This window comes from Tamandua tetradactyla, chromosome 9, assembly GCF_023851605.1.
Source record: "Tamandua tetradactyla isolate mTamTet1 chromosome 9, mTamTet1.pri, whole genome shotgun sequence".
Taxonomy (NCBI): Eukaryota; Metazoa; Chordata; class Mammalia; order Pilosa; family Myrmecophagidae; genus Tamandua; species Tamandua tetradactyla.
In genome coordinates this window covers 106700074-106724803 of record NC_135335.1, presented here as the reverse complement: position 1 = coordinate 106724803, position 24730 = coordinate 106700074, and the positions used below count along the sequence as shown (strand labels likewise).

The 24730-nt window shown below is 36.3% G+C and overlaps 1 protein-coding gene and 1 pseudogene across 17 annotated transcripts in view; one reads left to right on the top strand and one right to left on the bottom strand.

The window, feature by feature from the left end:
• PDE4D (phosphodiesterase 4D) overlaps positions 1-24730 on the top strand; it is a 1724553-nt gene that overhangs the window by 882375 nt on the left and 817448 nt on the right. The window lies entirely within an intron of this gene.
• On the bottom strand, positions 20873-21254 carry LOC143647342 (large ribosomal subunit protein eL36 pseudogene; annotated as a pseudogene).

The following is a 24730-nucleotide window of genomic DNA, read 5'->3' as shown; positions in this document are numbered from 1 at the left end:
TAAATAGCATCCTGACTTGTCCTCCCCCTCGAGAATGTCTACATGTGATTTCTTATAAATTACCTTAAAGTTCTACTTTGTTCATTGTTTATAGCAGAGTTGGGCGAACTTTTTTGGTAAAATTCCAGATAGTAAATATTTTCAGCTTTGGTGACCATATGTTCTTTGTGACAGCTACCATATGTTCTGCAATTGTAGTACAAAAGCAGCCATGGATACAAAACTGGGCAGAATATGTTCCAATAAAACTTTATGAAAACAGGGGACAAGATTTGCCCTCAGGCCATAGTTTGCCAACCCTTGATCTATAAAAAACGCATACTCCTCAGCTTGACATTTAAGGCACTCTATCATCACATCCAAACCTGTCTTTGCAACTTTGTCTGGCGTTGTTTCCTATAACTACATTAGTTATTCAGTCTGGAGCTGAATCTAGAGTGGGGCTTTTCAGTCTTGGCACTATAGATATTTTGGACCAGACAAGGCTTTGTCGTGGAGGTAATTCTAGCCATTATAGGATATTAAGAACATCCTTGGTTTCTATCCACTAGATGCCAGTAGCACACATCTCTGTCCCTGATATGACAAGTCGAATGTCACAGGATTGCCAATTGGGGGACAAAATCATCCCCAATTGATAACTACAATTTAGGGTAAGTTTTATGAGGGGGGAGTGACCAGCTTCACCTCTTTCACTAGCTCCCTAGTATCTAGCACAGTCTTGTGATAAAGAAAGAGATCCAGAAACCTACTGCCTAATCCATCTCTGCTCGTCACTTATTAGGGGGTCCCAGTGTATCATTTAATCTCTACAGCGCACAATTAAGTTCATCTGTAATACATGCATGCTTCATAGAATTATTTAAAAGTGAAAATGATATACTTAATGAAAAGGCCTTTTAGAAAGAATAAAATGATATCAAATATAATGTAAACATAGTATCAGTGGCACATTGTGGGTGACCTGAGCCAGTTGAAACCTACAAGCTTTTAATTCAAGTCACATCCTCGGTCTACTGTTTGTAAATTACTGTACTGGATGCTATTGGTGCACCATCCTTGCTATCAAGGATGATGATCTAATAGGGGATAGAGTATGATTACTCAGCCATAACTAAGTTATAAGAGTGGTGGGAGTTTTATAGGAGGCAGAGAAAGTGTCTAGTTGTGGGAATTGTTCAAGTCTAAGTGGGTAAGAAGGAATAGTCACGTAGAAGTTCCGAGCATGTTACTAAGCGTTTTCTTTAATTATCTTACGCAATACTCACCTCAACCTTATGAGGTTTGGGTTTTTTAATGACCATTTTGCAAAGAGAAAAATGAGGCCTTAAAGCAAGTTGGTATTTACATAATTCATGGAAGATTTCAGCAGGGAGAGAGCTACAATGAGGTATGGAGGTAAGTTCTGAGGGAATAGCATGAACAGATACAGGGAATCCATGGGACGTAGTATTGAGTTTGTGAGTACAGCACAGAGTAGGTGTAGGGAAGGTGAGCCTTAAAGGTGGGCTGGAATCAGGTTTTGCAAAGCAGTTGCCTTTCATCTATACGCAAACACACACAAATACTCACCAGAGATTTGTATGCTTAAATGAAACACAAACAATTTTATCTTTCTTAGCACTTTTATTCTGAATAAAAGGAAGCGATGTCTTGAGTTGTTACCCCATGCTAAGCTTGCTACAACACAGTGTGCACTGAAGACTCAATAATTGGAAGGTCAGATTTAGTCTAACTGGGCAAATCCATTCCATCTTTCAGCTAGCTAATACCCTTGAACTCTTCGTAATATAATCCTTCTGAAATAGATTGCACAGTTGCATCTTTAGTCAAATCAGATGTATTCCACTGATTCTTGTGTTCTGATACATAGAACAGAGACTTTATGCAAGGACCATGCCTGCCGTTTAACTAAATTGCAAGAAAATGTACACACAAAAAACATCTACCTCTTCTAATGGGCAGGACACAAAAAGCCATCTTGCTCTGTATCAGTTTTCTATTTTTCAAGACCAGCTAAGTAGGGTGAGAGTCAGGAACTAAATATTCTATTAACCTTTTATTCATTCAAAAGAGTATCTTGAGTGTCTTCTCTGTACCTGTTATTATTCTGGGATACAGCACTGAACAGAAGAGGTGAAGTCCTGCCCTCGTGGACTATATGTTCTGGTGGGGAAGAAGACAATATATAAATACATAATTCAAAATATCTTAGAATTATAAGAATAGTAAAAATAAACAAACAAATAAATAATAAATAAATATGGGTAAGGGGATTAAGAGGTTTTTATGGGTTTTAGGGGAGAGAGCCCTATGGAAGGTAACATTTGAGTAAAGATATGAAGAAGGTGGCAGAGCAAACTAAATGATTATCTAGGGGGAAAGCATTTCAGGCAGAGGAAATAGCAGGTAGAGATGTTCTGAGGGAGGCTGTGGTTGTCATATTTGAGGAAAGAAAAATGTTTTAGGCATAGAAAGGAATCAGACTCACCTTCCATGCAGAAGACCGGGGTTCAGTTCCCGGACCATGCACCTAAAAAAAAAGAAAGAAAAGAAAGGAGTCAGAACATTTAGAACATGGTGAGGATTTTGGATTTTTGTTGGTAGTGAAGGTAGTGAATATATCAAGGGGGAGAGTAAGCTGTGGGAATGCCTGCCTCAGGGAGAGAGGATGTCTGTCTGAAGTTCGAGAAGGGTCACTCAAGCTCCTATGTGGAAAATACAGACACAAGGGAAAGGTGGAAATAGGGTAACTAGTTAAGAGACCTTCAATAATCTAGGTGAGGTATAATGGTGGTGAACTAGAGTAGTAGAGATGGAAGTGGTAAAAGAAATAGTCAAAATTCTGTATGCAATTTGAAAGCAGACATGTGCTGAAAGAGGTTGAAATGCAGGATAATTTCTACTGAGACTATGAGTATTGGAACTCATAATGGAGAGTTTGGGGATTTGGGTGAGAGCTGGGGGGCTTATATCAGGTAAGGATATGTGCAGAGCCATGTGGAGTTGAGCATCTGGCCGTGAGTGGTGGCCTCGGAGGCTTGTGGATTGATTTATGTGACAAAGATAAGGCTCTAGTTTCCAGGCCATGTAGTCAGACAAACACAACTCTTCTTTTGGGATGGCCAAATCTCTTGGGACTATTTTTGTAATTTATTGCAGACACTGTAATTCATGTGTGGTGTGTTTATAGAAATGGAGGGGAGGTTAAATGTGAAATGAGCTGGCCATGTCTGCCCTGTTACCTTTATTCCAACAATTCTGTCTGGTAAAGTCATGTTCTTCCCACCTCTTTGTCATGTATTTATGCTCCTGCGACGAAAGATATGGCAGAAGATGCAGAAAGGTAATGGGGAAATGGCTGGTTTCCAGATGTATGGCTCTGGGGCAGATTTACTAACACTAAATTGCCATTTTTTTCTTGCATTGGACACAAACCCCTGCTCTTAATCGTGGTGTTAAGAGTGGACATTGAAGAACCCTCAAAATATATTTTTGAAAAATATGTTGTACTTCTACCACTGTTAATAAACATAGTCTTTATAATAATATTGCTTTTGTTAAATAAATAGGTTGTGTATATAGGCACAAAATAGTTGAAAGGTGGCAAGATTGCCACATTTTAACATTTATAGAGGAACTTTGCATGATAATAACTGTAAAAGAAACACATATGAAAATGGATAGAACATAGCTTTGTCTTTGGAGTTTGAAATGTTGGTTTGTATCGGTGCTTGCAAATTTATATTGGCTGGCTGTTATTAGGAAATATGATCTTCTCTGCCTTAGCAGTATCCTGTAAAACCACATGTGCACAACTGTTTTTTTTCTGTCCTAAGGGAAAGGGTGTGCCTCGGCACCTTTTAACCTGTAAGGATTTTGTAGCTTTTGCTGTTATTGATTGATTGGCTTGTCCTCAAGAAATGCTCCTGGTATGTGTTTTATGTTCTGACAGAGCCATGGCGTTGCTGATCAGCACGTCATGCCTGTAAAGGCGTGGGCATGCTTTTGTGCATTTGTTCTTGTAGCCTGGGAAGCATATTTCAACACACCGGTCAGAATTGGCTGGGACATGCCTGTCACTCCCAGCTGACTCTAATGACGCTTTTGCCAACGTCGATTTACATCAACACAGTTCTTTACTGGAAAAATGCTCATTCGTAATACACAAGGTGGCCCATTTAAAAGAGACACGGCATCAACCGAAAGCGCATTTACATTTTATGAGAAACCCTATAAGAAATACAACTGCCAGTTGAAGGTTCTCTGGGAGCAAAGAATTAATCAGCATCACCCACGAAGTTATTTTTTCCTCTAGAAATTGTCTGAAACTCTAACTTCTAAAGTATTCTAATCCTAAAATTGAACCTCTATTCCAGGCTTTTTCTCAGCATGCTAGATATGCAGGTTTTTCTAGTCTCTTTTTTCACTGCCCATGTAGTCCACATTATATTCATTAAAGAAGGTATGAGGTGGGAGAGTTGATGCAAAGCACCATGATATGATAGCATTGCCCCGTATCTGCCCTAAATTCAGTTTGGCAATTCAGTGAATAAATGTATTTTACTCTTAGCAAGAAACCTTTAGGCATATGTCCTCTTTTTTTTTGACTTACCCGCAATAGCCTAATGAAAGTTTGGGATAGGCATATTGCTCAAATGCATGGGTCTGTAGATAAGAAACCAGGCACTCGGAAATAAAACCTGTCCTGTTACCATAGCTATCCAGAAAAAAAACCCACAAAGCTGTCTGTTCTCTACAAAAGAAAAATTCAATATCAGTGGCACATGACCTGTGATTATTATGATGACCCTTTGGTACTCTTCATTTCCATCATGCTAGTTTATTCCAAGTCATTACAGTAATGGATGCAACTTAATGGGTTTGCAATTTTACCCCTTCTATCATGACAACCAGAGAGATTTTCAATGATATTTGCTTTGATCATTCTGGTTTTAACTCTCAAGCAGGGCAGCTCTAGACAGCTTCCTTTCAGAAGGTTTTACAGTCCTAATAGACCTGGTCATGAGTTCTATATTTATGCTTGTTTTGATTCATCAAAGCCAGACTTTGTACAGAGGTCACCTGGTCATTGGGTTATTGTCATGCCTAGAAAGAATGAAGGTTGATCTTATGAAGCAATCAAAAGGTATGGGCTATAATATAGGAATATTTTAAAATGTTCTGTTGTGATGTTTTTTTCTACTGTATTTTATCCAGAATTATTACTGTGGCCACAGTTAACTCCAAAAGGGTCTTGGTGTTTGTATGCAGTACAAAAGGAGGAGGAAGACCTAAGAATAAGAAATATATGTTTCTTTTCCTGTAAATTAACCTACAAAATCAATGCAATACTTCTGAGCCTAGATGTAGCAATTCAAAGGAATGAGTTTGTTGGCCAATCCAAAGGTAGGATTGGTCAGAATTTGAGCAGAGACAAAAATCATAAAACAAACATTTGGTAAAACTGTTTTAACACTGTCCATGAGAGAGGGGAAATCTCAGTCAACAGGCTGTCCTTAAACATTCAAATTATGTTAATTATCGTACTATCTGTAATTTAAAGAATGCTGCCTTTCTTTTTTTGGGTGCATGGTCCAGGAATCGAACCCTGGTCTCCCGCATGAAAGGTGAACATTCTACCACAGAACCACCCCTGCACCCAAGAATGCTGCCTTTTAATCTGTCTTTATCTACATATCCATCATTTCTCTACTATCTATCTTTTTTCTGGTTTCATGCTCAGAAAACAATCTTTTGATTGTACAGCTCATTATTATAAAGGACTCCTTGCTGTGAAGGAAAGCACTGAATCAGGCTGATCAAGGTATTATGATCTGAGTGAAGATTTTAGTTCTCAGTGCAAAGAAATGAATTAGCATTTGCATTTGTTTAGCAGTCCCATGAACTTTTAGAATATAGGTCTGCTCCTCAGAGAAGAGATTGTTCTCATAGGCTGAGAGATTCTCCTTTCTGAGTCGACAAAGTTCATTGCTGGATTCTGATCCCTTTAATGGTAATTTCTCCAAGGTACTGCCAGCCCTCTCAGGCAAAACTCCTCTCCATTGCCACACAATGAACATTTTCCTCTAGAAACCATGGTATCACTAAATTTACATATTAAAACTGCAATCACAGTAAGAATGAAGAAAAGCTGTGTTATTCCATTTCCTTAACCAGATTAAGTGAACAATATCTGATGAAATGATCATGATTTAAGCTTTGAAAGTCATTTTCTGAGACATTTAGCTTTTAGCCCAGGATATAGTTGGTTGCGTTTTGTTTTTCTTACTTTATATGTCTTAGAGAACTTGTCCAACAGTTCTAGGAAAGGTATTTAGTACTTAGAGGTATAGCAGTTGAGACCTTCTGGATTCTATCCTTTCTCTTTCCAGCTCTTCTCAGATCTCGTACCTCAGAGGGCAGCCAGAAATATGCTTTTACCCTAGAAAGCTATAGCCTTCCAAATACTTTTGCATTTCTGTAGGGGTTTTGAAGAGTAGGATCTCTTCAAATCCATGGATCTCCAATTGTAGAATCACAGATTAATGGGGCAGGGTTCAGATCAACTTCATTAACGTTAGTGACAATGTCCTAGGAGGTATTGCTCCTCTTAAACACTCTTCCCCAAAGTGATGACTTTTTAATGATATTTAAGTTGCCACGGTGATATATTGACTGTTAAGAACATGACAAAATAGATGAGAGGAAGTGATGAACAAGCAAAGGTCAGTGTGCAATCGAAACATTTGTTCTGTATTAGTTTTCTGTGGCTGCCTTAACAATGACCACACACATAGTGACTTAAAAGAATACAATTTATTCCCTCTTAGTTCTGGAGGCCAGAAGTCCAAAATTGAGGTATTGGCAGGCCTGTCCTCCTTCTAGAAGCTCTGGGGAAGAATCTGTTTCCATACCTCTTCTAGCTTCTGTTGGTCATTGGTGTCCTTGATTTTGGCCATACCACTTTAGCCTCTGCCTCTGTCTTCACATCACCTTCTTCTTTGTGTCTGTCGTTTCCTCTCTGTGTCTCTTATAAGGACACTTATCACTGGACGTGGGGTGTTCTAATTTGCTAGCTACCCGAATGCAATATACCAGAAACAAAATGGCTTTTAACAAGGAGAATTTAATAAGTTGCTAGTTTACAGTTCTAAGGCCGAGAAAATGTCCCAATTAAAACAGGTATGTAGACATGTCCAATTTAAGGGATCCAGGGAAAGATACCTTAGTTCAAGAAGGCCAACGACATTCAACGTTTCTCTTTCAGCTGGAAGGGCACATGGCGAACATGGTGGCATCTGCTGGCTTTTATGTGGATCTATCAAAAGGGACTCTCTCCAAAATGTTTCCTCTTTTAAAGGATTCCAGCAAGCAACTCCAACTTCAGTGGGTGGAGACACACCTCCATGGAAATCGTCTAATCAAAAGTTACCACCCATAATTGGGTGGATAACATCTTCAAGGAAACATTCAAAATGCTCCCACCCAACAGTATTGAATGAGGATCAAAGGGCATGGTTTCTGGGGTCCACCACAGATTCAGACCAGCACATGGGGCCCACTGGATAATCTAAGACTTTCTGCTCATTTCAAGATCTTGAGCTTAATAATTAAATCTACAAAGACCCCCTTTCGAAGTAAGGTCATTTTCACAGGTTCTAGGAATTAGGACTTGAGTATAACATTATGGGGGCCACATCTCAACCCAAGACAGTGTTGTTTAAAGGTGCACCTTGCTGCAAGAGTTACAGGGAAATTCACCCACGTATCTTGAGGTCTAGGTCATACCCATATGGCTAATAACATTTTGACTACCTCAGCAGCCCTTGAGATTCCAGCTTGAATATCTAAGAAAACAGGTCTTCTTGGAGTGAGAAGCCAAGAATATCAGGATTAATTTAAGTGGACCACTGCTTTTGTCACTAGACACCAGTGACACAGTGCTGATATTTATTCCCTGAGGCTCAGAAACAGGCTGAGAAAAAGAGAAGTCGGAAAACTTTTGTGTATACAGCTCTCAAGAGAGGTAGGAGGGAAAGCAGGAGGCCTGATGATTTCAGAAGGAAGAGTGGTGGGTGTTTTGTCAAGGTGTTATGAACCTTTGGTCTCAGTGACTAAAATCACCATTTTTAAATCATAAAAGTAGTACATATTTATGGTAAAAATTCCCACAAAGCATAATGGAACATGAATCTCCTAATGCCCTTCCCCTAGCCCTCAGCTTGCCAGTTGCTCTCACCAGAGCAACTACTATTGATTATTGTCTGGTACAGTCTTCTGAAAATTCTTATGCCTGTTCAAGTAAATATAATAAAAATAAGGGTAACATTGATTAACTAATATATATTAAGTACAATGCTATGTAATCCTCACTGCAAACCTAAAAGCTGTAACTGTAAGGTACATTTCTACCAGTGAAATTGTTGTTCAAAGACATATTCATTTTAAATATTAAAAGGTCCTGGCATAGAGGCCTACAAAATTTGGTACCAATAAACAGTGTAACAGAGAAGTAGTTAGTTTCTTTCTCCCTCACCATCACTGGTGATAATCAAATTTTATTCTTCATCACAATTATGGGTAAAAATATTAACTATTACTATTTTAACATTCAGTTTAATGAAAGTTTGAGAAACTATTGTTTTCTACTTTTTGATCTATTGTCTATTCGTATATTTTGTCACTAAAAAATTAGGATAATGGTTATTTTGGTATCGATTTTTAAAAAAATATTTGTATTGCAAAACCTCAACACACACAGTCCAACCATATTATACAATCAGTGGCTCACAATAGCATCACATAGTTGTGTATTCTTCACCATGATTCTCTTTAGAACATTCACATCACTCTAGAAATAAAACAAACAAAAAAAGAACTCATACATTCCATGCCCCTTATCCCTCCCTCTCAATGACCCACAGTATTTCATTCTACCGAATTTCTACCCTTTATCTCCCGCTATATAATTTTACAGGCCTGTTCAAGAATTAAGGCTACTGGGACACAGTTCAAAAGTTTCAGATACTTCCCTCTAGCGACTCTGATACACCATAACCTAAAAAGAGATAGCTATGTGATCTGTAAGAATAGCCTTCAGGATAACCTCTTGACTTTGAAATCTCTCAGCCACTGAGCTTTACTTTGTCTCCTTTCTCTCTTTCCCACTTTTGGTCTAGAAGGCTTTCTAAAAAATGCCTAAGATGCTGGGTCTTGGCTAAGGCCCAGGATTCAGGTCCCACATTGTCAGGGTTGTCATTAATTTTTAATAACTTTTGGTATATTTAGGAAATTAGCCCTTTGTCATAATAGTTGCAAATATTTTTCTCAGTCTATTTTTCTGCCTTTTTTACTTTGTTCATCACATTTAAAAATTATTTATACACACACAAATACACACACATACATAATAAATTAGTTTTACTATAGTCAGGTTTAGTAATCTTTCCTCCATGTTTCTGGTTTTGTGTCAGGTTTAAGAAGTTTGATTCCAGTTTTAGATCATTAAAACTTGTTCACCTTAATCCTTTTTTGCCAGTTTCCCCAACCCCAATTTATAGAGTAATCACTGATCATGTACTAACTTGTAAGGTTTGAACATTTGAAATAGAATTTTTCATGAGCACCATCTTTGCCACACCTAGTACTGTGATGGTTGCTTTGGTAATCAGTGTGATGGTTTCTCATTAGGTTTTTTTTTGTTTGTGCTACCCTCAGTAGTAAACTTGAGCTTTAAAATAGTTTCCAATATTTGGAAGATAGGCTTAAAAATACTATGTCATCTCCTTTCTTGAGTGCTGTTCCCCTTCAAAATAAATATTAACTGTGTTTCCCAATCCCATTCCTTTATTTTGGGGGGGAGAGGCTAGTAAACAGAGAAATGTTTTGGAAGCCAGCTTCAGTGAATAGCTCCTATGTTATAGGATTGTTATTTTTCAAATGTGAGATGATGACACAGTTTTACATAAGGAATAGAGATGTCTATTTCAGTATATTGCCTAAGTGTGCCTCCAAGGCTAAATTTAGGAGCTCTGAGAGCCCCACATTTGCTACAGAGTTGTAAAATCCTTGTGTGCCTAAACTAAATGATGCCTCCCGTCTTGAGGTACAGATATAAGAAGTAGGACTTCTGGAGTTGAGGTATGTTGCTCAAGATGTGTTTAACAAATAATGGTATCGAACAAGTCTTTTAATCATTCTGAACATTGGTTTTCTCATCTACAAAAATGGGGATGTCTAATATATATGAAAAAGTTAAAAAAGTTTTTTTTTCTTGCATGGGCAGGTACCAGGAATCGAATAAAAAATTTTTTTTTAAGCAACTAAACAGTATATGATGTGTCGGATATATATTTTATAAAATATTGCACATTAAAGAGGTGGTGGTGATCATTATCAGGAACTGCAGTGATGATAATGGGAGAGGAAGTCCTGCAACACACATTCTCACAGGTGGTCCATTCCCTACATCTCATGTGTATGGACTCCTAACCCCTGGGTTATATAAAAACCCATTGAGATGGTGAATTTACTTGAAATGTTAAAAACCGGAGGCTACTAGAAATTAGCTAATTAAACTTAGATTTCATACTGGTGGAAAAACTTCCCTGGCCATCTTTTTCTTCTCCTGTTCTCTTTATTTTACTTATTTACAGTTGGAGGTGTATTAACTGCTTGAAGAATATAATCTCAGGATGGCTTGAAATGAAAGGACCTAGATATATAAAGATGTCGCCCACCCCTACCACCTCACTCCCCATCCTGGCTTCTCTCTTCTATGCATGCTCCAGTTTGTTTTCCCACCATCCAATGAAAGCCGCCCCCCAAATTAAATTTTCTTTTCTTTTTTTACAAACAAACTCTCCTTCCTCTCCCTACTATCACCTCCTCCCCTAGTAACTTCTACTCTGCTTTCTAAGATGGTTCTTTTTTTTTTTTTTTTTAACATTTTTATTGAGAAATACAACATATGTACCAAAAAAAGCTGTAAATTTCAAAGTACATTGTAACATGTAGTTATAGAACAGATTTCAGTGTGGTGTCGGTTACCGTTCCATAATTTCAGCTTTTTCTTTCTACCTGCTCCAAGACTCTGGAGACTAAAAAGAAATATCAATATAATGATTCAGTAGTCCTACTGGTTTGTTAAATCGTAACTTCTCTGTTATAACTCCTCCTTCTCCTTCGATCCTTCTCCCAATCTCTAAGATGGTTCTTTTGGGGATGTAGTTAGTAACTTTTATGCAATTCTTCCATCTTTAAATTAAATGTCCCTTGTGTCTTATGACTTGAAAGGGAAGAAATTAGGTTTTGTGAGAGAAAATATATGAAATTTAGAACGAATAACCAATAGAGATTCCTTAGGACAGCTTCACAGCCTGAGCTAGTTGTGAACTGCATTTCTCTGAAACACCAAAATGCTAGTACAATTATGGAAATATCAAGAAATCCTTTCATCAGGAACATCCATTTTACTGCTTTTAAATAGCAATTGGAGGAACTTGTGTAGATAAGCTTATTGCCTGGACAAAGCATCAAATTATAAGTTAAAAGGGTATGCCAACTGCTTAGGGAAATAATTGGAGAAAAGGAGACTTTGAAGAAATCATATAGTTGAGTTTTAACTATATGAGAAAACTGAGATCCAGATTATTACAGAAAAGTGCCCAAGACCGCACACGTAGGGCAGTGTGGGACCTAGGGCATAGATCTTTTGATGCAATCCAGTTTTCTCTTTAAATCAACCTAGATTCTTTGAGAATGATGTAAAGAGATGGAAGAGCTGTCATTCATTCAGTACCTTTGCTCAGTGGCCACTTCTTTCTAACACTCCTGGTCCTTTATTCTCATGTTTTGACTCTGGATTTGCCTGGTTTTCATCTTTGCATACCCAGCTTGATGTACTAAGTGCCTTGAATGCAAGGAGCAACCATGTAGAAAAGAATAACAGAACATTTTACTGTGAACTCAGAAAAATTTGCTGCTCCTTTTCTGCCCCTAGCTAACTGAGTGATCTTGAGCAAATTTATTAAATTTTCTTAGGCTTGATTTCTTCAGATATAAAAGAGGGTGCTGGGCTGTTGGTCTCTAAAGTCCTTCCAATATAAATTGTGGTGCTTGTCCATCTTTACCTGGAAAATTCCATGACGAGGTGAGATAGCTTCAGCTGCTTGGTTCTTCAGTACCAATTGCTTATTCTGCTCAAACTTCGAAGAAAAGGAAATCACAAATTTTATTTCCACTAATCTGTATATTTGTTTTTCTTTTCGTCTGAGCATCTCTGTTGTGCCAGTTTGTAGCTTTGTACCCCAGAAAGCCATGTCCTTTTTCCTGGACCAGTCTTGTGGGGGCAGCATGTTTTTTTAATCCTGATTCAATATTGTGGGATTGAGGCTTTGATTGGATTACTTCCATGGAGCTATGACATACCCAATTGTGGATATGACCTTTTGATTAGATGAAGATGTGACTCCACCCATTCAAGGTGGGTCTTGATAAGTTTACTTGAGTCCTTTAATAGAGGAAATATTTTGGAGAGAGAACTCAGAGCTGACAGAAACACTTGGAAAACAGTTACAACAGAGCCGACAGAGCTAGCACACAAGACCCCAATATTTTGAAGATGCAGAACCCAATAGACATTGCCATATGCCTTCCCATGAGATGCTAAGCATTCCAGAACTTGGAGAGAGCCAAGGGAAGCCAAGAGATGAAACCCAGCCCTGGAGAAGCCAGGTGAGAAATTCCCACAGAAAACAGAGGCTAAAAGCAAGGGCGTCCAGGAGCAAATGCCAGCCACGTGCCTTGCCTGCTGACAGGTGTCTTCCTTACCCATTGACCTTCCTTGAAAGAAAGTAACCTCTTGTTGGTGCCTTAATTTGGTCATTTACACAGCCTTAGAACTGTAAGCTTGCAACTTAATTCTTCTTTAAAAAGCCATTCTGTTTCTGGTATATTGCATTCTTGACAGCTTTAGCAAACCAAAACATCAGTCTTAAAAATTTCATAGGTTCATGTGAAACTTTTCATTAAAAAAATTAAGAGATGGCAAAAGGAAGGAAAACTTCATATCTAAAATCCACAGAACTGTAGTTGGGCCACATCTAAATAGAATTTTAGAGGATCCTGTTCACAAGTGAGTCCACACCTTAGTGCAAAGTGTCCTGTTTACAAATGGCTTCACACCCATTAAGATTAAGAAAATGCCTTTTTGTTGGAGAACAAAGTTCAGTCTACCGTATCAACACATGCTTGAATTAAAATTCATCTTTATTTTCTTCTACTTTTTGAAAAGTGTGTTATTAATCACTCTGAAAATAATTGAAAGATTATGTTATTTAAAAGTTGTATAGGATGACAGCATTTTTTTTTGTAAAAGGTTTCCTTTTATTTTTATTTATTTTTTTAATTTAATTTTATTTTTTATTAATTAACAGAAAAAAGAAATTAACCCAACATTTAGAAATCATACCATTCTATATATGCAATCAGTAATTCTTAACATCATCACATAGATGCATGATCATCGTTTCTTAGTACATTTGCATCGTCAGTTTAGAAGAACTAGCAACACAACCGAAAAAGATATAGAATGTTAATATAGAGAAAAAAATAAAAGTAATAGTAAAAAACAAAACAAAACAAAACAAAACAAAACAAAAACCTATAGCTCGGATGCAGCTTCATTCAGTGTTTTAACATGATTACTTTACAATTAGGTATTATTGTGCTGTCCATTTTTGAGTTTTTGTATCTAGTCCTGTTGCACAGTCTGTATCCCTTCAGCTCCAATTACCCATTATCTTACCCTGTTTCTAACTCCTGCTGGACTCTGTTACCAATGACATATTCCAAGTTTATTCTCGAATGTCGATTCACATCATTGGGACCATACAGTATTTGTCTTTTAGTTTTTGGCTAGACTCACTCAGCATAATGTTCTCTAGGTCCATCCATGTTATTACATGCTTCATAAGTTTATCCTGTCTTAAAGTTGCATAATATTCCATCGTATGTATATACCACAGTTTGTTTAGCCACTCGTCTGTTGATGGACATTTTGGCTGTTTCCATCTCTTTGCAATTGTAAATAACGCTGCTATAAACATTGGTGTGCAAATGTCCGTTTCAAGAATAAACTTGGAATATGTCATTGGTAACAGAGTTTTTGCCCTTAATTCCTTTGAGTAGATTCCCAGCAATGGTATTGCTGGGTCGTATGGCAATTCTATTTTCAGCTTTTTGAGGAACCGCCAAACTGCCTTCCACAGTGGTTGCACCATTTGACATTCCCACCAACAGTGGATAAGTGTGCCTCTTTCTCCGCATCCTCTCCGGCACTTGTCATTTTCTGTTTTGTTGATAATGGCCATTCTGGTGGGTGTGAGATGATATCTCATTGTGGTTTTGATTTGCATTTCTCTAATGGCCAGGGACATTGAGCATCTCTTCATGTGCCTTTTGGCCATTTGTATTTCCTCTTCTGGTAGGTCTGTTCAAGTCTTTTTCCCATTTTGTAATTGGGTTGGCTGTCTTTTTGTTGTTGAGTTGAACAATCTCTTTATAAATTCTGGATACTAGACCTTTATCTGATATGTCATTTCCAAATATTGGGATGACAGCATTTTGATAAGGATTGAGAAGGATAAAAGATAAACAAGAAGTGTGCATTGGGTTTTGTAGTAAAATAAATGATCAGATAATGTTTATACTTTATGGATTGTGAAATATTAGAGATACTCTTTAAAACACTCATGTATAAAAATTTATTTTATTGAAAAATTATTTTTAGGAATATAAAAGGCATAGATAATATAGCAAAAACTATGTATCTATCAACTAGTTCAAGCCACAAGACATGAATAATATAATAAGAACCCCATCGTACCCTTCCCCAATTCTGTTGCCTTCTTATCCTGACCAAAGGAAACCACAATTAGGCATTTGTTTTCCTTTGCATATTTTTGCTACGTAGATATGCATCCCAAGGCAATAGTTAATATTATTTTTGCACATTTTATAACTTTATTTAAATGATATAGTACTATATATATATATTATGTGCCCAGTTTTCTTTACTCAATGCTGCTCTCAAATGTAGCCCACATTTATTCATTTTTACTGCATAGAATATTCTGCTATTTGAATATATCATATTTATCATTTCCTTTTGATGGACATTTAGGTTGTTTCTAAATGTTTGCTTTTACAAAATATTAGCTCTTACAAAAACTGCATCAGTTAAAATTCTTCTTCCTGTCTTCTTTAACTCATGTTAAAGAGGTTTCTCCAGGGTAAATAGCTGATTATGAAATTGGTGGATAACAGTGAATATGTATTTTTAAACTTTGATATTGTCAAACTGCTCTCCAAATATGTTCCAGTTACACCCATAGCCAAGGCAACACTTGATATCTTTAGACTTGTTATATTTTGCCAATTTTGCATATGTAGAAGGGTATCTTATTCTTTTAATTTCTATTACTTCGAATACTAGTGAGATTGAGCATCTTTTCATTATTTCATTGTCCATTTGGTTTTGTTTTCTATAGATTTCAAAATATTTTGCCCATTTTTGGTGCTGTTTATCTATGTCTTTTTAGAAGCACTTTCTGTAGTCTGAATAATGGTCCTTTGTTTGTTGTATCACCACAAATATCTCCTCCAAATTTTTACTTGTTTTTCTCAATTTTGGTGTCATTAGAATACAGAAATTTATGATTTAAACATGATGAAATTTACCAATTTTTATGCTTTTTCTTTTGTGCTTTTTAAAAAAAAAACCCTTGATCTCACCTTCATAAATAATACTTTTCTATATTCTCTTCCAAAGTATGTTAAATTTTCATGTTTAATTATTTAATTTACCTGTAATTGGTTTGGCATGAGGGAAGGATCTAAATGTTTTTCCCCACATGGGTAACTGATAATCCTTGTAACATTTATTAATTTATCTTTTCCCCACTACCTCTAATGTACAGCAGAATTTGATTGATCCATTTTGATCCATTGGGATATTCACTTATACCTGTGACAATGCTTTACTGGTTTAGTTGCTGTCGTTTTAACTGCTCTAGTCTTGAAAGCTGGTATACTTAGAATTAATTAGTTTATTTCTTAGTTTATTGAACATACGTGATAAAATAATGATAATAATACTCAGAAAACTAAAAAGTTGCTTCCATCTTCACCCAATTGGCCTAAAAAAGAAAATGCAATTATTATAAGATAAAGAAAAGCCCTACAGTATGAATGGGGGCAAAGTTAAAAAGTGATTTTTAAAATTCCATCAATTTAAGGGGTGCGCGGGTGGTTCAGTGGTAGAATGCTTTCCTTTCCTGCAGGAGACCTGGGTTCGATTCCTGGACCCTTAACTATACTCCCCCTCAAAAGAAAAGTGCCGTCATCAATTTATTTTGTTTGTTTAAAAATCAGAGTATGGCACAATGATATAAAATTTGTTAAAATTCTATCTGCTTTTGTTTGAAGCAGTTCTGTCAAAATGGTTGTTCTTTGTTTTGAATTTGGAGAACATGTATGTTTTTTTTTTATATTTTTTTATTAATCAATAAAAAGAAAAGAAATTAACACGACATTTAGAAATCATTCCATTCTACACATGCACTCAGTAATTCTTAGTATCATCACATAGATGTATGATCATCATTTCTTTAGTACATTTGCATCGATTTAGGAAAAGAACTAGCAAAATAGCAGAAAAAGATATAGAATGTTAATATAGAGAAGAAAATTAAAATAATAATACTAATAAAAATATATATATATAAAAAAAGGAAAAAGAAAAAAAAACAAAAACAAAAGATACAAACAAACAAACAAACAAACAAAAAACTATATTTCAGGTGCAGCTTCATTCAGTGTTCCAACATAGTTACATTACACTTAGGTATTATTGTGCTGTCCATTTTTGAGTTTTTGTATCTAGTCCTGTTACACAGTCTGTATCCCTTCAGCTCCAATTACCCATTATCTTACCCTGTTTCTAACTCCTGCTGGTCTCTGTTACCAATGATATATTCCAAGCTGATTCTTGAATGTCGGTTCACATCAGTGGGACCATACAGTATTTGTCCTTTAGTTTTTGGCTAGACTCACTCAGCATAATGTTCTCTAGGTCCATCCATGCTATTACATGCTTCATAAGTTTAGTCTGTCTTAAAGCTGCATAATATTCCATCGTAGGTATACGCCACAGTTTGTTTAGCCACTCGTCTGTTGATGGACATTTTGGCTGTTTCCATCTCTTTGCAATTGTAGATAATGCTTCTATAAACACTGGTGTGCAAATGTCCGTCTGTGTCTTTGCCCTTGAGTCCTTTGAGTAGATACCTAGCAGTGGTATTGCTGGGTTGTAATCCATTCTGCCATTCTTTGTCTTTTGATTGGGAAATTCAGTCCATTAACTTTTAGTGTTATTACTGTTTGGATATTATTTTCCTCTACCATTTTGGCTTTTGTATTATATATATCATAACTGATTTTCCTTCTTTCTACACTTTACTCCATACCTCTCTCTTCTGTCTTTTCATATCTGACTCTAGTGCTCCCTTTAGTATTTCTTGCAGAGCTAGTCTCTTGGTCACAAATTCTCTCAGTGACTTTTTGTCTGAGAATGTTTTAACCTCTCCTTCATTTTTGAAGGACAATTTTGCTGGATATAGAAGTTTTGGTTGGCAGTTTTTCTCTTTTAGTCATTTAAATATATCATCCCACTGTCTTCTAGCTTCCATGGTTTCTGCTGAGAAATCTACACATAGTCTTATTGGGTTTCTGTTGTATGTGACAGATTGTTTTTCTCTTGCTGCTTTCAAGATCCTCTCTTTCTCTTTGACCTCTGACATTCTAACTAGTAAGTGTCTTCGAGAACGCCTATTTGGGTCTATTCTCTTTGGGGTGCACTGCACTTCTTGGATCTGTAAATTTAGGTCTTTCATAAGAGTTGGGAAATTTTCAGTGATAATTTCTTCCATTAGTTTTTCTCCTCCTTTTCCCATCTCTTCTCCTTCTGGGACACCCACAACACGTATATTTATGTGCTTCATATTGTCATTCAGTTCCCTGATCCCCTGCCCAAGTTTTTCCATTCTTTTCCCGATAGTTTCTGTTTCTTTTTGGAATTCAGATGTTCCATCCTCCAGTTCACTAATTGTAGCTTCTGTCTCTTTAGATCTACCATTGTAGGTATCCATTGTTTTTTCCATTTTTTCTTCTTTGTCCTTCACTCCCATAAGTTCTGTGATTTGTTTTTTCAGATTTTCTATTTCTTCTTTTTGTTCAGCACATGTCTTCTTCATGTCCTCCCTCAATTTATTGATTTGGTTTTTGAAGAGTTTTTCCAATTCTGTTCGTATATTCAGCATTAGTTGTCTCAGCTCCTGTATCTCATTTGAACTATTGGTTTGTTCCTTTGACTGGGCCATATCTTCAATTTTCCGAGTGTCATCCATTATTTTCTGCTGGTGTCTGGGCATTTGATCAGATTTCCCTGGGTGTGGGACCCGACTGGTTGAAAGGTTTTTCTGTGAAATCTCTGGGCTCTCACATGTATGTTTTTAAGGGACATAGGAATCTGAACAAGAGGAAATGTATTTGTTCCACGTTTAAATTAATGAATAAAAATAGTAATAAAAATAACAATCTATTAATTAGCTCAGTTTTATTGTTTACCAGATGTTTTTGCGGTTATAGTGCTTTGGCATGCATCAGTAAAGTAAATCTAAATGAGTTTTTCCCTTGTGATTGCCAGTTATTGTCTTTGTGATCATTGGCATTGGTAATACTATAGAATATTCCTAATTATTTCCTACTCAAGTGGATTGAACACTGCTCAGTTTGTGTACTGCCAGCGGTATTAAATTAGAGATTACTGATGGGGCAAATGTATCATTTCCAATGACATTTACCCTCTGTTTTCCGTTTATCATAGGACGCATGGATTTCAAATTTTTTAATCATCCTATATGGTGGAAGCAATTCAAATGTTTGAGAATATATATAATAATATTATTTAATGAGGTCTTACCAATGATTAGGTTTAGTAAAACTTTCATTTTTATTTCAATCTAATTTCATTTATGTCTATTTTCTACCTCAGAAAACTAATAATTGTGCTATTTGTTTTTTCTGTGATTGTTTTATGTATTTTATCTATAAATTTTACCATACATTCAGTAATGTATTTAACTGTAATAGGAAAATATCACATTAGCTTTCTCTCCTATTCATGAGGAGTGCAGTCCTTTCTTTTTCTCCATGCAAAATTTGTCATCTGTTATTCTATCCCCCTGTGCTCTGAAAATCTGACAAAATGCAGTATATTTTGGATGTTCTGCAAAATTATGTCTCACATATTGATCATTGTGTCTACATAAGATCGAGACATCCATATAAATATTCCTGGTCAAAAACATGTATGTTTTATTTGCTATATGTAGATCTTTGAAAATGCCGTAGAGCTATTATCTCTCCCTCAGCTGAATTTTAACTAATAGTAATAGCAGTTGCAGTGATGAATCTTTAATCTATACTAAGAGCTTGTAGTAAAATATCACTACGTATTTTCCACATAAAAATGAATGTGTTTTGTGAAGTATGATTTCCTCTAACTATGCCTTTGCAAAACTGGAAATCTAGAGATCAATAATATTCTGAACCCATTTGGAATTGATAGTATAGTACAGAATCCATATAGTATATGAATATCTAGTTATTCATCTATGCATAGCAATTGTAGAGAGGTTAGATAGTTGGCCATTATGCAGTTGTGGGTTCTAGACCAAAACTTCAACAGTCCATATTCAATATTTTTTACACTACTATTAGCCAAGCTAAAAACTTAAATACATGCCTAAAGGTACTTAGTAGAATATCAGAAACTATACAAAAGCAAGACAGTTATAAAATCACACTTTAACACTTGTTAAACACCCTCTCCTCTAAAGAAGTCACATTAAAATGTTACAGGGCAGGCAGTGGTGGCTCAGTGGCAGAGTTCTCACCTGTCATGGTGGAGACCCGGGTTTGATGACCAGAGCCTGCCCATGCCAAAAAAAAAAGTTATATTCTCAAAGTTATTGTATTGGATTCTCAAATAGTGATATAAATAATTAAATGGTTATGGCCTAACTGCAGAGTTAGTTAAAGAGAGTTTCAAAGAGTATAATAATGTTAAATAATTTATTTTAATAATTTCTAATTACTGTGAAAAAAATCTACAACCCAACATAATTGTATTCATTTATCACATTACCTTATGCATATATTCTATTTTAGAATTTAGCAGATCTTTTTTCTTATTACCAAAGTAATACATTTATATTTTAAAAATTTGAAGAGTGCAAAAAAGTACAAAGAAGAAAACAGATAAAACCATACTCCCTCTTTTGAAATAATCATTCTCCAAATGTTAAATATTCAGAATGTTTCCAAATTTTTACTGGTATAGATAATGCTGTCATGAATATCTTTTTTGGAAATATCTTTTAACTTGCATGGATCCTCATGATTGATTTCTTCGGCCTTTTATCATATTGCTTTCAAAGGAATTTATGTTAGTTGACTACACCACCAATAATGTGGTTCCATTTTCACCCTATTGAATATTGAAATTTTCTTAAAAGTATTCTCTTCTTTAGATTGTGTAAAATGTCATCTCAAGATTATTTTCAGAAAGGACGTGTGTTTTTCCATTAGTTTGTTTACCCTTTGTAATTCAATGTGCCTGAACTCCCTGCTCAGATCTTTTTGCATCTGCCTGGTGGGTTTTAATGTTTACTTGTTTGTTTTCTTTTTTTACATGTGGACTATTTCATTTTGTAATATCGTTTTTTTTTTTTTTTTTTTTTTACGGTTTCTGCAAATGTTTATTAGACGCAGGCAGGGGGTGCTCAGTCTTTCTTGGCAGCAGCTTTCCTCATGGCGGCAAGGACGTTGCTCAGCTCCTCTCTTTTCCTCTTGGCACGGATGTGCGTCCCCACCCTTTTCTTGATGAACTTGAGGGCCCGCTTGTCCTTGGAGACCTTGAGCAGTTCCATGGCGCGCCGCTCGTAGGGGGTGAAGCCACACACCTCTCGGATCATGTCCCGCACGAATTTGGTGTGCTTGGTGAGGCGCCCGCGGCGGCGACTGTGCCTTGGCTTGCTCACGTTCTTGGTCACCTTATGGCCCTTATTGAGGCCCACGGCCATAGGATAGCGAAGAGCCATGGCTGTTGCCTTGCAATGGCTGCCGCGGCGAAACTCATTTTGTAATATAGTTTTTACTCTTTGTTTATTCGAAATAACTATTTCCAGGTCTGTTGTCCTTTTATTTTAGTTTTTCAAATTTTATTGTAATAATGTTTTGTTTCTATAACAAATATTCTCCTTTATAATATACTGATGTTTTATAATTTATTTTTAAGAAGATTTATATAAATATTTGAAATTTACTTTGGTTATTCATATATCATTTATAAAATATACCATCATCATTTTCTTATTTTGTAAAATCTGGTTATTTTCTGAGTTTAATGTTTTGAAGGAACCTATTGCTAGTGACAAAAAAAAAATAGAGACACAAGCACCGCCCTCAAGTGTTATATCTTTGGAAATCGGCTGATGACATTTCAAGGCAGTCAGTTGAATAATTTAGTATCTAAACTCTGGGAAGCAGATTGCCTGAATACAGTTAGTAGAAAAGAAAATGTTTCCTCCAATTACCTTCCCTGACATTAGTTATCATTCTTTTGCACTCATGTCTAATCTCTTATTATATTTACATGCAGTATTTCATAGTCTCAAGATTTCTGTTTCATAAATATGTCACTCTGTTGTGATATGTGGTATTGATTATACACTCAATTGTCCACTGGCATTCAAATGAATTACTTTTTAAAACTTTTTTTATTGTATAACATATATAGAACAAAGAAATTAAAAAGCAATGTTTTTCAAAGCACTCTTCAACAGGTAGTTACAGGACAGCTCCCAGAGTTTGTCATGGGCTACCATATGATCCTCTCAGATTTTCCCTTCTAGCTGCTCTAGAATATAGGAGGCTAGAAGGAGTAAATATTTTTTTTTATCATCATAATTGACTTTTTTTTTCTTTTTTGTGAAAAATAGCATGTACAAAAAAACAAAAAAAATTTCAAAGCACAGCACAACAATTGGTTGTAGAACAGATTTCAGAGTTTGGTATGGGTTACAATTCCACAATTTTGGTTTTTACTTCTAGCGCTCTAAGATACTGGAGACTAAAAGAAATATCAGTTTAATGATTCAGCAATCATATTCATTTGTCAAACCCTACCTTCTCTGTATAACTCCACCGTCACCTTTAATCTTTCTATCCCTCTCTTTAGGGGTATTTGGGCTATGGCCATTCTAACTTTTCATGTTGGAAGAGGCTGTCTATAATATGGAGTAGGAAGATGGAACTAGCTCATGTTCTCTAGAGTCTGGGCTTCAAGATCAGGTCGCATCTGATCCAGGGACATTGTAGATTTCTGGAAAGTTACCCTAGTACATGAAACCTTTGCAGAATCTTATATATTGCCCTAGGTGTTCTTTAGGATTGGCTGGAATGGTTTTAATTGGGGTTTGGCAAGTTATGATGGGTAGCAGAGTCTACCTGAAGCTTGCATAAGAGCAGCCTCCAGAGTAGCCTCTTGACTCTATTTGAACTCTCTCAGCCACTGATACTTTATTAGTTATACTTCTTTTCCCCCTTTTGGTCAGATTGGAATTGTTGATCCCATGGTGCCAGGACCAGACTCATCTCTGGGAGTCATCTCCCATGTCACTGGGGAGACTTTCACCCCTGGATGTCATGTCCCATCTAGGGGGGAGAGGAATGATTTCACTTGCAGAGTTGGGTTTAGAGAGAGTGAGGCCACATCTGAGCAACAAAAGAGGCCCTCCAGAAGTAACTCTTAGGTAGGCTAAACCTACCTAACTGTAGGTAGGCCAAGCTTCTCCACTACCTACATATGCTTTACAAGAGTAATCCTCAAAGTCAAGAACTTGGCCTATTGATTTGGGTGTCCCTAATGTTAAACACAGTATCAGGGGATTCCCTGATGGTAAAGTTTAATAATTCCGTATTTTTTCTCCCAGCGTTCAAGGGTCTTCGCCAATACTTCTTGATTACTTAATATATTCTAGGATGTATCCAGGTATTACATTAGGCTATATAGGATTAAAGGCTCTCATTCTTATTTTGGGCTCCCTGTGATTCAGATGAATTACTTTTTCACAAAACTTTACTGGAAACAGGGCCTATTGAAAGGTATCCTATGGTCAATGGATAAATCGAGGCTTTACAGAGTAGAAAGAACTCAAAACCTCAATACAGGATGTATGGGATTCAAGGGATTTTATGAGCAGAGTGCTTATGAAATTATGTAATTCCTGTTAAGAAGCTCATCCATAAGCATGATTGTCCGCCAATCATTGGAATCTGTAAAATCAGCCTGAGATTCAATCACAGAATTACAGTCTGGACCTCTCAAGCTTGTGCATGTGATTGAACTTGCTCAGGTTAATCTTTGGGTCAGTTTCACAGTTTTCCTCATCTTTTTATCCATATTTCCGAACTCTTTTTTTTTTTTTCCTGCAACTTTCCAGAGAAAGACAGAGGGAGAGAGGCAGGGAGGGAGGGCGGAAAGGAGGCAGGGGGGTCCATGAAATGCCCTATGGAATGGCGATGAATTACCATGTGGGGTTATCTCAATTTTAAAAGAAAATTCTTCTTGATAGTTCTCTCATATCTCCCTGGTAAACGTCTGACCAAATACATGGACTTTGCTTTGTTTTAGCATTTGGTCATTTTGCACACATTCCTGATCTACAAAGAGATTTCAGCAGACACAATCAAACCTCCTTTCTCTTCCCTTTTTGAGATTGTCTCAAGAATGTTAGAACTTGAAATACCTCTTACTACTGGAAACTTAATTCTATTGTAAATTCTTATGACAAATTGATACAAGGGGGTAAAACAGTTGTATAATTTACAATTTGCATGTAATTTTCTGTATATATTTAAGAAGTCCAATATTACGTATAGTATTGAATCTGTTCCATGAAGTGTGTTGCTCTGACTCTAAGTCTCTCCTGGTTCTCTGTTTAAACCATGAACCATGGCTTGAGCGTAGTTAAGAGAAAACAAAAGAATGTCTTAAATATATCCATACTGAAGGATAAAGAATATATGATTTGATAATTATAGTTCTGCCTCTGGGAGACTTTTTTTTCCAATTTAACCATGAAATAGAGCAGCGGTTCAGATGATCTGTTTCACCCAGTAAAACTTTATAATCCCCTAGACTCTTGTTATGAAAACCCATAAAAATGATCTATTATTTACTTCAGTGGAGATTCAGACCTCAGCCCTTTTGCTCAAAACTCAGGTTTACTCTTTCTGTAATAGTGAAGGAGAGATTGTCAATAAGAGGTTCAATACAAATAATTTACTTTGGCATTTAAAAATTAATAAAATTGACACTTTCTGTATTACATGCTTAATAATCACCTACAAAGTTAAAATTATTAAAACAAAAAAGCTGTGATGAGATAGAGAAGGAAGAGGAAGGAGAAGATGATGATTTTGGTGCCGCTTCCATTCACTAAGAGAAAATTGAAGGTTAGGGCAAGTAAACTAACATTTTAATTTTTGGCCTTTTGTAAAATGATCATTTCAATCATGTACTTAGCAGATTACCTGAATT